The following is a 10,866-nucleotide window of genomic DNA, read 5'->3' as shown; positions in this document are numbered from 1 at the left end:
AAATTTCCTAAAAATTGTAGAATTCACAGCGAGTGAATCTTATTTTCAAACCATACTTTATGGTATGAAAATCATACCTCAATAAAACTGTCCAGACTCAAGATTTCGGTTTCCATAGATCAGGGCAATTGGAAAATCGATTGGATTTCTGCTCCAAGCTTTTCTTCTTCAGTGTGAGACTAACTAGTCATGCCTGTAATCAGATCATTCCTCTAGGCACATGATGTGGATCCTTTTTTCCAAAAGAGCCTCTTTCACACTGAAGACAGTCAAAAGAACAAAAATGCTCCTTTGCCTCAAGCTTGGCATTTACATTTCCTTAGGACCTTAAATTAAGAGGAGTCTAGACTTCTTGATAATTATGAACTACCTGAGACACTTTAAAACATAGACATTTCCAGGACCTTCCCGTGATCAACTGGATCCAAATCTGGGGGGAGAGGGAGGACTTGGGTATCTGTTGAAGGGTAAAAACTATCACCCTAGCACACACCTTATCCCTGTCTAGGAATGATTCCTTGGGTCATCGCCTCATAACTTAGGCCTCTGAGCTTCACTGTTTAATTAAATAGGAACATTTAACTCTATACCTCTATATCATGTCATAAAAAATTGAATCAACTTCTAAGATAAACATAATGGATAAATAGGGGCACTGGGGAATAAAAAACCAGACGCCCCATGTAAATTAATAATTCACCTGAGATTATTTGATTTCCACAATTGTATTCAATTATGCTTAAGTCAAATTCATCTATAATTTATTTTGCTCTATGTTTTACCGGCATAAAGGTAATATCTGTCTTATCTCCCAGGAATGTTGTGAGTTTAAAGTAATTATCAGGTCATTCCACAGCTTCTTCTGGGCCAAAACCCTAATGGAAAACTTTTCTGTTTGTTTTTACCTTTGTTGTAGTAATAAAGACAATTTTCTTGGGGCGCCTGGGTGGCTCAGTCGTTGGGCGTCTGCCTTCGGCTCAGGTTGTGGTCCCAGGGTCCTGGAATCAAGCCCTGCATCACAGGGAGCCTGCTTCTCCCTCTCCCACTCCCTCTGTGTTCCCTCTCTCGCTGTGTCTCTCTCTGTCAAATAAATAAATAAAATCTTAAAAAAAAAGACAACTTTCTTAAATCTAAAATTATGTCCTGATAAAACATAGATTCAGACTATAAGGAAAGGCCTTTGGAGATCCCTTTTTAGCATGGGTAGTCTAAGACTCCATTATTTTACAGCTTACAGCTGTACTTCCAGGCTTGAATCAAGAGAGCAAAATTCAATTGAATTAAACAAATATTTATTTAGTGGTGACTATGTGCCAGGCACCACACTAGGTAGTGGGATAACAAATGAATAAGACAAAGTTCCTGTCTTCAAAGAGCTCCTATTTATTTGAGAAGATAGCTGTGTAAACAAAAATGTTACAACACTTGGGGTGCCTGGGTGACTCAGCTGGTTAAGCCTCTGACTCTATTTCAGTTCGGGTCATGATCTTGGGGTCCTGGGATCAACACTTGGAGGGGAGTCTGCTTGAGGACTCTCCCTCTGCCCCTCTCCCTGCTTGTGCACTCTTTCTAATAGATATTTTTTTTTATTTTATTTATTTGAGAGAGAGAGAGAGCACACAAGCAGGGGGAGAAGGAGAAGCAGGCTGCCTGCCGAGCAGGGAGCCCAATGCAGGGCTCTATCCCAGGACCCTGGGATCATGACCTGAGCTGAAAGCAGACGCTTAAACAACCAAGCCACCCAGGCACCCCATAGATAAATAAATCTTAAAAAAAAAAGTTACAACACTTAACAAGAGCAACAACAGAAGTATGTATATAGTTCCATAGGCTGAATAGAGAAGGCCATGACTAACTTCATGGAAGAAAGATACCTGGGAAGACGTGGCAGGTTGAATAATGGCCCCCAAAGGTATCCAGATTCTAATCCTTGGAATATGCAAATGTTACCTCATAGAGCAAAAGGAACTTTGCAGATATGATTATGGATTTTGAGTTGGGGAGATTATCCTGGATTATCAGGATAGGCACTATCACAAGTGCTCATAAAAGAGGGAGGCAGAGGGAGATTTGACTACAGAACTGAAAGAAATGTAACCACGGAAGCAAGAGGTTGGAGTGATACCAAGGAACGCAGGCGGCCTCCTGAAGCTAGAAAAGGCAAGAAAATGGATTCTTCCCTAGAGTCCTCAGAAGGAACCAGGATTGCTGATACCTTAACTTTAACTCAGTGAAATTGATTTCAGACATCTGGTCTCCAAAACTGTAAATAAATTAATTTGTGGTGTTTTAAGTCGCCAAGTTTGTGGTAATTTGTTGCAGCAGACAAAGGAAACTAATACATAACGTTTCCCAGAGAACAAGACTGAGACCTGTCTGGCCTGGGTTTTAAAGAATGAATAGGAGTTCAACTGGCAGTTAAAGGAGGGAAGAACAGTCCAGAAAAGACTGAACTCTCCTTTTCTCTGACTCTCCAGACTCAGAAGATAGGAATTAGACCATAAAACCTATGATTGTCCACTCCAACTTTTGAGACATATGCCTCACTTTTTAGCGGTAAGAGTTGAAGATTTCCAAAGTAGGTGTTATTTTTTTACCCTTTTCCCTCACCTCTGGCTTTTCACATTGAAATTTAATCTTTGTTGTTACAAAGTTTCTTATATCTGGGAAAGAAGAAAAAACTCTCCAGGCAGAACATTCTTAAGAAAGTAAATGAGAAAACTAGAGAGAGAATCTGATAAGGACACTTGTTTATTATTGGATCGAGCTTGGAACAGAGGGTGACAAAGCCCTCTCCAAAAGCAAGTAAAGGAACTCCTTGTTTTTTGGGACTAAGAGAAATAAAATAGTAAAAATAAAAAGTAAGAGCTCTAAACCAGGTATAATTGAAGAGAGAATAAGTTAATTGACTCAGAACACCATGCAGACACACACACACATATAGTTGAGAGAGGGAGGCTGTATTGAAAGCCGTTAACACATATAATGAGAATTCTAGAAAAATATAAAGACAATGATGGTGAAACAGTGTCTGAAAACATTAAGAATTTTAAAGTGTCGGGGTGCCTGGATGGCTCGGTTGGTTGAGCGACTGCCTTTGGCTCAGGTCATGATCCTGGAGTCCCGGGATCGAGTTCCACATCGGGCTACCTGCTCAGCGGGGAGTCTGCTTCTCCCTCTGACCCTCACCCCTCTCATGCTCTCTCTCTGTCATTCTCTCTCTCAAAAATAAATAAAATAAAATAAAAAGAATTTTAAAGTGTTGATAAAAGACATTAGGCCTCAAATTTTAAAAACAAGCTCTTAGTACTAATAAACATGCTGAAGCATATCATATGGATATTTACAAAATATTAAGGATAAAGAGAAAATTGTAAAAGCTATCAGAGACGTGAGAAAGAAACGGATTACCTATGGAATGACGGTAAGATTGATAAAACACTTCTGTGTAAACTTAGAATTTTATTTCCAGCCACATTGTCATTAAAGAGTGAAGGCAAAATACATTTTGATACGCCAGAAACAATGAAGGGATTTAAAAAAAAATACCCACCCAATCTCACTGAAAGACCTATTTATAAACAAGAATTGATAAAACTGCTTGGGAAAAACTTCCACTTCTGGCCATGATGTTATAACATAACCAAATTTACCCAGAACACTGGTTAAAATACATAAAGCAACAGTTTTCAGATATCGGATAGCAGGCAGCACACACAGGATAGTGGCCCCTGAAAGAAGGGAAAGGGAAACAAACAAAGTAAATCCTGTGAGCACCCCAGCTTACTGCCTAGAGTTTTCAGGCCACTTTGTGGAGAGAGGAAACCCAAACAGAGCCTGACAATATCATTGCACTGAGAAGACAGAGTTGAGAGTTCAGGGAGACCAAAATGGCTAATATTTCCAGGGCAGAGAACCAGAAAGGATGGAGTTACACAGAGAAATAACTATGGAGCTTTGTAGAAGGATCCTCTCAAGATTTCTTTTGTGAACTGAGCTGAACATACACATGAGGGAAATATCAAGGTTGAGGAAAGAACCATTTGAGAGGAGTAGACAGAACAGTGGAAAGAAAGCCATTTTGGCGGACGGCGGGATTCCAGCGGGCAGGTTTCCTATTACTGCTGTTTGTCCCTAGCAAACTATAGAGCCAAGGGATTACAAATATGAGGTCGTTCATTACTTTGGCTTTTTTTTTTAAAGATTTTTTTAAAATTTATTTCACAGAAAGAGAGGGAGAGAGTACAAGCAGGGGGAGCAGCGGGGAGAGGGAGAAGCAGGCTCCCTGCAGGGAGCCCGAAGTGGGTGGGGGCTCCATTCCAGGACCCTGGGATCATGACCGGAGCCGAAGGCAGAAGCTTAACTGACTGAGCCACCCAGGCGCCCCAGTCATTCATTTCTTAGAATGTGAGCCTCAGTTAAGAACGTTTGTCCTTAGGATGACTACAAAAAGCTGCAGGGTTTTTCTAAGTAACACTGTGGTTTTCATGGGCCAGTCTGTCAGACTCAACTTGTGTGTCCTCAATCCTCAACAGCCAATATAGCAAGAGTTCTCTTACTAAAGGATTTCGAGGAATCCCTAAGGAATGGGTAAGTATGCCACAGATCCTCCCTGGAAACGACTGTTGCTTTTACCGACTGTCCCTGCTCCCAAACACTGCTGCTCTTGAACTTTGCCATCAGCTCCTTCAGGCTCTCCACATGGTCCCACCCACTGGACCTAGATCTCTTTACTTTATTCCCCAAAGCTTTAACTATTTAACAAGACGCAGAGGCACAGACATTAAAAACAAAGAGGAGCCCACAGCTGCCACTAGACGTGGCTATTCTTCAGATTCCTGATAAGGCCGAGTCGGCTCAGCGGGCCCACTTGCCCCTGCAGAAGCTCCAGGCTCAGCCACTTCTTGGAACCCTGATGCCAGCATTAGGCATGGGGCCAGAGACAATCTTTTCCAGTTCAAAGCCTGCTGATTCCCACTCTAGAATATTTGACTGAGCAACTGTCCTTTTCCTTAGGGGGGAAAAACTCACCTCCACGCTGGCCTGCTTATTAACACAATCCCAGGAGTCATGGACACTTTCCAGACATTGGATAGTTTGGCTGTACATAACACCATTTTGTGATAGGCAGGTTGTTCAGGCCAGTCTGTTCTCTTATAAGAGGTGCAGAGGTAAGATTCACACACTCCTCAGGGGGGGCTCCAGTTTTGTGATCACCTGTGAGCAAACACTTAAATAAAAACATACATAGGTCTCCTAAGAACAAGCAAGGATTTTTTTTAAGAGACATTCCAGTATATATTCTTTTTTTAAATTTTTTTTATTTTTATTTTTTAAAGATTTTATTTACTTATTTGACAGAGAGAGTGAGAGAGCACAAGCACGGGGAACAGTAGAGGGAGAGGGAGCCCGATGCAGGGGCTCGATCCCAGGACCCTGGGACCATGACCCAAGCCAAAGGCAGACGCCTAACCATCTGAGCCACCCAGACGCCCCTCCAGTCTATATTCTTATTTAGGAGAGAAAAAAATCTCTTTTCCTCTGCAAACACAGAGTCCTGCAAAAAGTTTTATGTTACTAATAAGTAAATTAACTCCAGGGGCACCTGGGTGGCTCAGTCGGTCAAGCGGCTGCCTTCGGCTCAAGTCAGGATCCCAACTGGATCGAGCCCCGCATCGGGCTCCCTGCTGAGCAGTCTGCTTCTCCTTTGGCTCTCCTGCTCATTACTGCTTGCTCTCTCTCTCTCCCTCTCTCTTTCAAAAAAATACATTAAATCTTTTTTTTAAAGATTTATTTATTTATTTGAGAGAGCGAGAATGAGAGAGAGTACATGAGAGGGGGTTGGGTCAGAGGGAGAAGCGATGTGGGACTCGATCCCGGAACTCCGGGATCATGACCTGAGCCGAAGGCAGTCGCCTAACCAACTGAGCCACCCAGGCGCCCAAAATACATAAAATCTTAAAAACAAAAAACAACAACAACAACAAAAAAACAAAACTCCAGCATCTCAGTTTGAAACATCTGAATTTTGGTTATGTCATTTCAAGAGTTTCTTTAGGATAAAGGCGGAATATTTCCTTTATGTGTGTGTAGAGGGCTCACTCTGGTGATTTCCAGGAGTAAAGGTGGATGGCTGCAAGATGGATTTATATCTGGCCTTCTAGAAAGACTGCAACTTTAATTTTTTTTCAAAGATTTATTGATTTGAGAGAGAGAGAGCGGGGGAGGGGCAGAGGGAAAGAATTCTCAAGCCAACTCCTTGCTGAGCACGGAGCCAACCAGGGGCTAGGTCCCACACCCCTGAGATCAGCACCTGAGCCGAAACCAAGGGTCGGACACTCAACAAACTGAGACACCCAGGTGCCCCAGGAAGACAGCAACTTTAAAATATAACACTTCTTTGACATTAAAAAAAAAAGTTGCATTTATTGGGCACCTTTTAAAACTTAGGTTTTAAAGAGGAGTATGGGTTGCCCCAGAACCTCAGAAATGGACTCTTTCCCCTCTTTTTCCTAATAACGTTAAAATATTGCATTCCTTCTTTCCTAGCTCTAAATCTTGCCCCACACTTTTTTTCCCTTCTCTGGATCAATCTTTCACCTTTAATCACACACAGGAAAGAATATAGTATCAAAACTACTGAGCTTCTTGGGTACCTGGCTGGCTCAGCCATACATTGTGCAACTCCTGATCTTGGGGTTGCGAGTCTCATGTTGGGTGTAGAGATTGCTTAAAAATAAAATCTTAAAAACACACACACACAACTGCTGAGCTTCCAAAGACAGTATCTTATGAATAGTATAATATCATCAGAAACAGGATGTGAAGGAAGTACATAAAGAGTCAAAAACAGAGTTAGGAGCTCTAGGAAAAGCCCGGGGAGGGCAGGGAAGCCTAGAAGGACTGACTTCCCAACTTCTCACCCTCTTCTCATTCTCTCCTCACTTAACATCTTCCATATGCAGGTTGAGTTTCTCTCTCTTTTTTTTTTTTTTTAAAGATTTTATTTATTTAGGGCGCCTGGGTGGCTCAGTTGGTTAAGCGAGACTGCCTTCGGCTCAGGTCATGATCCTGGAGTCCCGGGATCGAGTCCCGCATCGGGCTTCCTGCTCAGCGGGGAGTCTGCTTCTCCCTCTGACCCTCCCCCCTCTCATGTACTCTCTCTCTCTCATTCTCACTCTCTCAAAATAAATAAATAAATCTTTAAAAAAAGATTTTATTTATTTATTTGACAGAGAGAGATAGCGAGAGCAGGAACACAAGCAGGGGGAGTGGGAGAGGGAGAAGCAGGCAGGAGCCCGATGCAGGACTCGGATCCCAGGACCCTGGGATCATGACCTGAGCTGAAGGCAGACGCTTAACGACGGAGCCACCAGGTGCCCGCAGGTTGAGTTTCTCAATCTGTGGTCGGCTATCCTCTGGGGGTCTTGTATTTTCAAGGCACCATGAATTTTCTATGAGCATCTTAAAACTTTGTGCTTTAGGTTTTATAATATAAGTGTGTTAGCTGATTTGGGATCATCTGGATTAACACTTTATATTTTGAGTGATCTTGAATTGAACTGGTGTCACATTATACTCTGAAGTTAACCTTTTAATTTCAAGGCAATGTTGCCTGACCTTGGGGGTGGGGTGCAGGGTGGGGAGGGATGTTCCTTGAATCTCTTGGGACCTGCAGAATATGTCTCAGTGGTTCATAATTTCTCATGTTTGGAAAACACTGGCTTGAACTACCTTCTCCCGTTTTCTCCTTTCTCTCATGAGAGGTAACTCGACAGAGGCTCATGAGAGGCTAAAAGACACAAAACTGTTGACGAGTATTTGGGGGCGCCTAGGTGGCTCAGTCGGTTAAGCATCTGCCTTCGGCTCAGGGCATGATCCCAGAGTCCTGGGATCGAGCCCCGCATGGAGCCCCGCATGGAGCCCCGCATGGAGCCCCGCATGGAGCCCCGCATGGAGCCCCGCATCGGGCCCCGCATCGGGCTCCCTGCTCTGTGGGAAGCCTGCTTCTCCCTCTCCCACTCCCGCTGCTTGTGTTCCCTCTCTCGCTGTCTGTCAAATAAATAAAATCTTAAAAAAAAAAAGTCAGATGCTTAACCAACTGAGCCACCCAGGCACCCCAGCTTGCTATATATTTTAGAGACCATTTTATCATCGGGCCAGCCCCTAAAGTACATGTTCAGGAGATTCTTCTGTGACTATGTTTGATTAGTCACATTTTTGAAGTTCATAGCTTAAAGACTCGGGAAAATCAATCTACTAATATAATATTTTTGGTTCTTTTTTAGTTAAAATTTTTTTTTGCTTTCTATCAAAGCATGAAATTTTTGTGTCCTTGGAAGCATATTTTACTGGTTTGGGGGGAAATGGGGATGGATAGGGAGAGGATAATCTTAATATTGTCTCTTTTCCCATGTCTTTCCCTGAGCCCCCTTACAATCTCCATTTCCCCTCTCTGAGACACCGCCACCTTCCCAGTACCTTGCTTTTTTTAAAGATTTTATTTATTTATTTAACAGAGAGCGTGCGCCTTGAGAGAGCACACGCAGGGGGAGCGGCAGAGGGAGAAGCAAGCCCCCCCGCCCCCCCCCCCCGTGAGCAGGGAGTGGTGGGGCTCCAGCTCAAGACCTCATGACCTGAGCTGAAGGCAGATGCTTAACTGACTGAGCTACCCAGGCGCCCCAACCTTGCTTTTTCTTGAGTCATATTTTTTCTACTTTTTTCCTTGTCTATTTTCATTTTGTTTCAGATCATCTATTTTTTTGTAAAAATAATTTCAGATAATTTAATGTCATTTGCATCCCATATTTAGCCCGTGTACATGGATTCTTAATAAATGGTAGTTATGTTGTTGAATAATACAGCATTTATGCAAACTCAGCGCTTTACATTCAGCTCCTCTTATCCTTAAAGCAATTGGAAAAAGTAGATATTGTATGTCTATTTTCCACGAGGAACTAAGCCTGAGAGAGAATAAGAATTTGTGAAAGACCACATAGGTTAATATATGCCAAAATTCATGTTTTTTTCACAATGTCACATTCCATTGTTGGGTGGGGGGGAAGAGGCTGAGTAATTTCATGTTCCTGTTACACTGCCCTGTACAGAGATCTCATCTAGGTTCACTATGACTTACGGGCCTAACTAACATCTTCTACCTTCCTAACCTAACTTCAATCCAGTGTTTTCAATGCTTAGATACCTAGTTGTCACCTTAAATGGAATCCACCATTTTCTCCCCAAACTAGCAAATATACACCCACCCATGCCACACCATTTTCTAATGGCTCTACCAATTTTTGTCATTCAGGGTCAAAAACCTTGGTGTTATTTATTCATTCAATGAAGATACTGAGCACATACAACGATTGTGCTAGGGATGTTGGGGTACACGATCATTAAGTTTGATAGTTTTTGCCTTCATAAAGGCTTTAGAAAAGACAAACAAATGGGGAACCCAAACTAGTATATGGATATTAGAGAAGACTTGGAGGATAATGGAGGTGGGTGGTATGGAGACGTGTTTCATAGGTAAAGGCACAGGAGGAGAAAGCATGGCTTTGGAGGAATCCAAAGATGTACTGCGGAAGCACTGAGTTGTAGTGGAAATGGAAAGTGGGAGAGATATGTGAGAATTCAAGCATGAAGGGTGTGGTAAACTGTGTTAAGGAATTTGGACTACCTGAATAGCAGGAGGAAGTATAATTAGTTTTGAATTTTATTTTATTTTTAAATTTTTTTTAATTTATTTGATAGAGAGAGAGCACAAGCAGGCGGAGTAGCAGGTAGAGGGAGAGGGAGAAGCAGGCACCCTGCTGAGCAAGAAGCCGGACATGGGGCTCTATTCCAGGACCCTGGGATCATGACCTGAGTTGAAGAGAGTTGCTTAACCAACTGAGCCACCCAGGCGCCCCTAGCTTTAAATTTTAAAAGAATCAATCTGCTCATAGTTTGGAGGATTTCTCCTTTCTCTTCCATTCCCTGAATCCAATCTTACTATATCCTGTTGATTTATTGTCTCATTTTTCATCTCTATTCCCACTGCTACCACCTTAGTTCCAGCCCTTCTCATCTCAGGGTTAGATTAAGAGCCCTTTAACCAGTTAGTCTCCACTTTCTTCCTCCAATCTGTTCTGCACACAAAGACTAGACCAACAGTCCTAAAATGCTACGCCAGGATAACAGTGAAGTCCAAGTCACCCATCTTGGCGCTTATGACCATCTCTACCCTATCTAATACTACTTAAAATCGCTTTCCAACGAGGCCAGCCAGCTTCTTCAAAAATCCTCCCAAATGCAGTTTACATTCTTTTCTCACCCCTGCAATCTTGTAACATTATTCTCTTCTCCCAGGCATAAGGCACTTCTGGGGGGGCATCCTGACGTCCAGCAACAGCTCGTCCTCCTCTCCTTTGATTTCTTCTCACCCAGCAGAAACCGTGCCAAACATTTCTGCATTGTATTAACTCGAATGATGTTACAGATTGAGGTTTTCATTTTCTTTTGTCAGAAAAGACTCTCTCGTAAGGCAGGGCCAGGTACTTCGTGCGCTCAGAACAAATATTAGTTAACTTTAATAGAGCCGAATCCGGCGGGTTTGCGGAGCCTGAGCGCGCGGTGGGGAGAGGGGACTGATACACTGGAGGATGGATCGGGAGCGCCGGGTCCCACACAAAAGAGCTTCGACAAACATGCGAGAGGCCGGGATAGGGAAGCGAAGGCAGGGCAGGGTGGCGAGGCACCGCCGGGGGACAGCTACGGGTGGCGAGCCGCTTGCGGGGCCGCGGGAGGCAAGCTGCGGCCGTTGGTAGGCGTGACCGCGCCAGTCTCGCGGGAGCGGCGGTTGGGCGGGCCGTTGTCCCCGCG

Source organism: Zalophus californianus, chromosome 8 (assembly GCF_009762305.2).
Source record: "Zalophus californianus isolate mZalCal1 chromosome 8, mZalCal1.pri.v2, whole genome shotgun sequence".
Lineage (NCBI taxonomy): Eukaryota > Metazoa > Chordata > Mammalia > Carnivora > Otariidae > Zalophus > Zalophus californianus.
Note: the sequence above shows the minus strand (reverse complement) of the source record.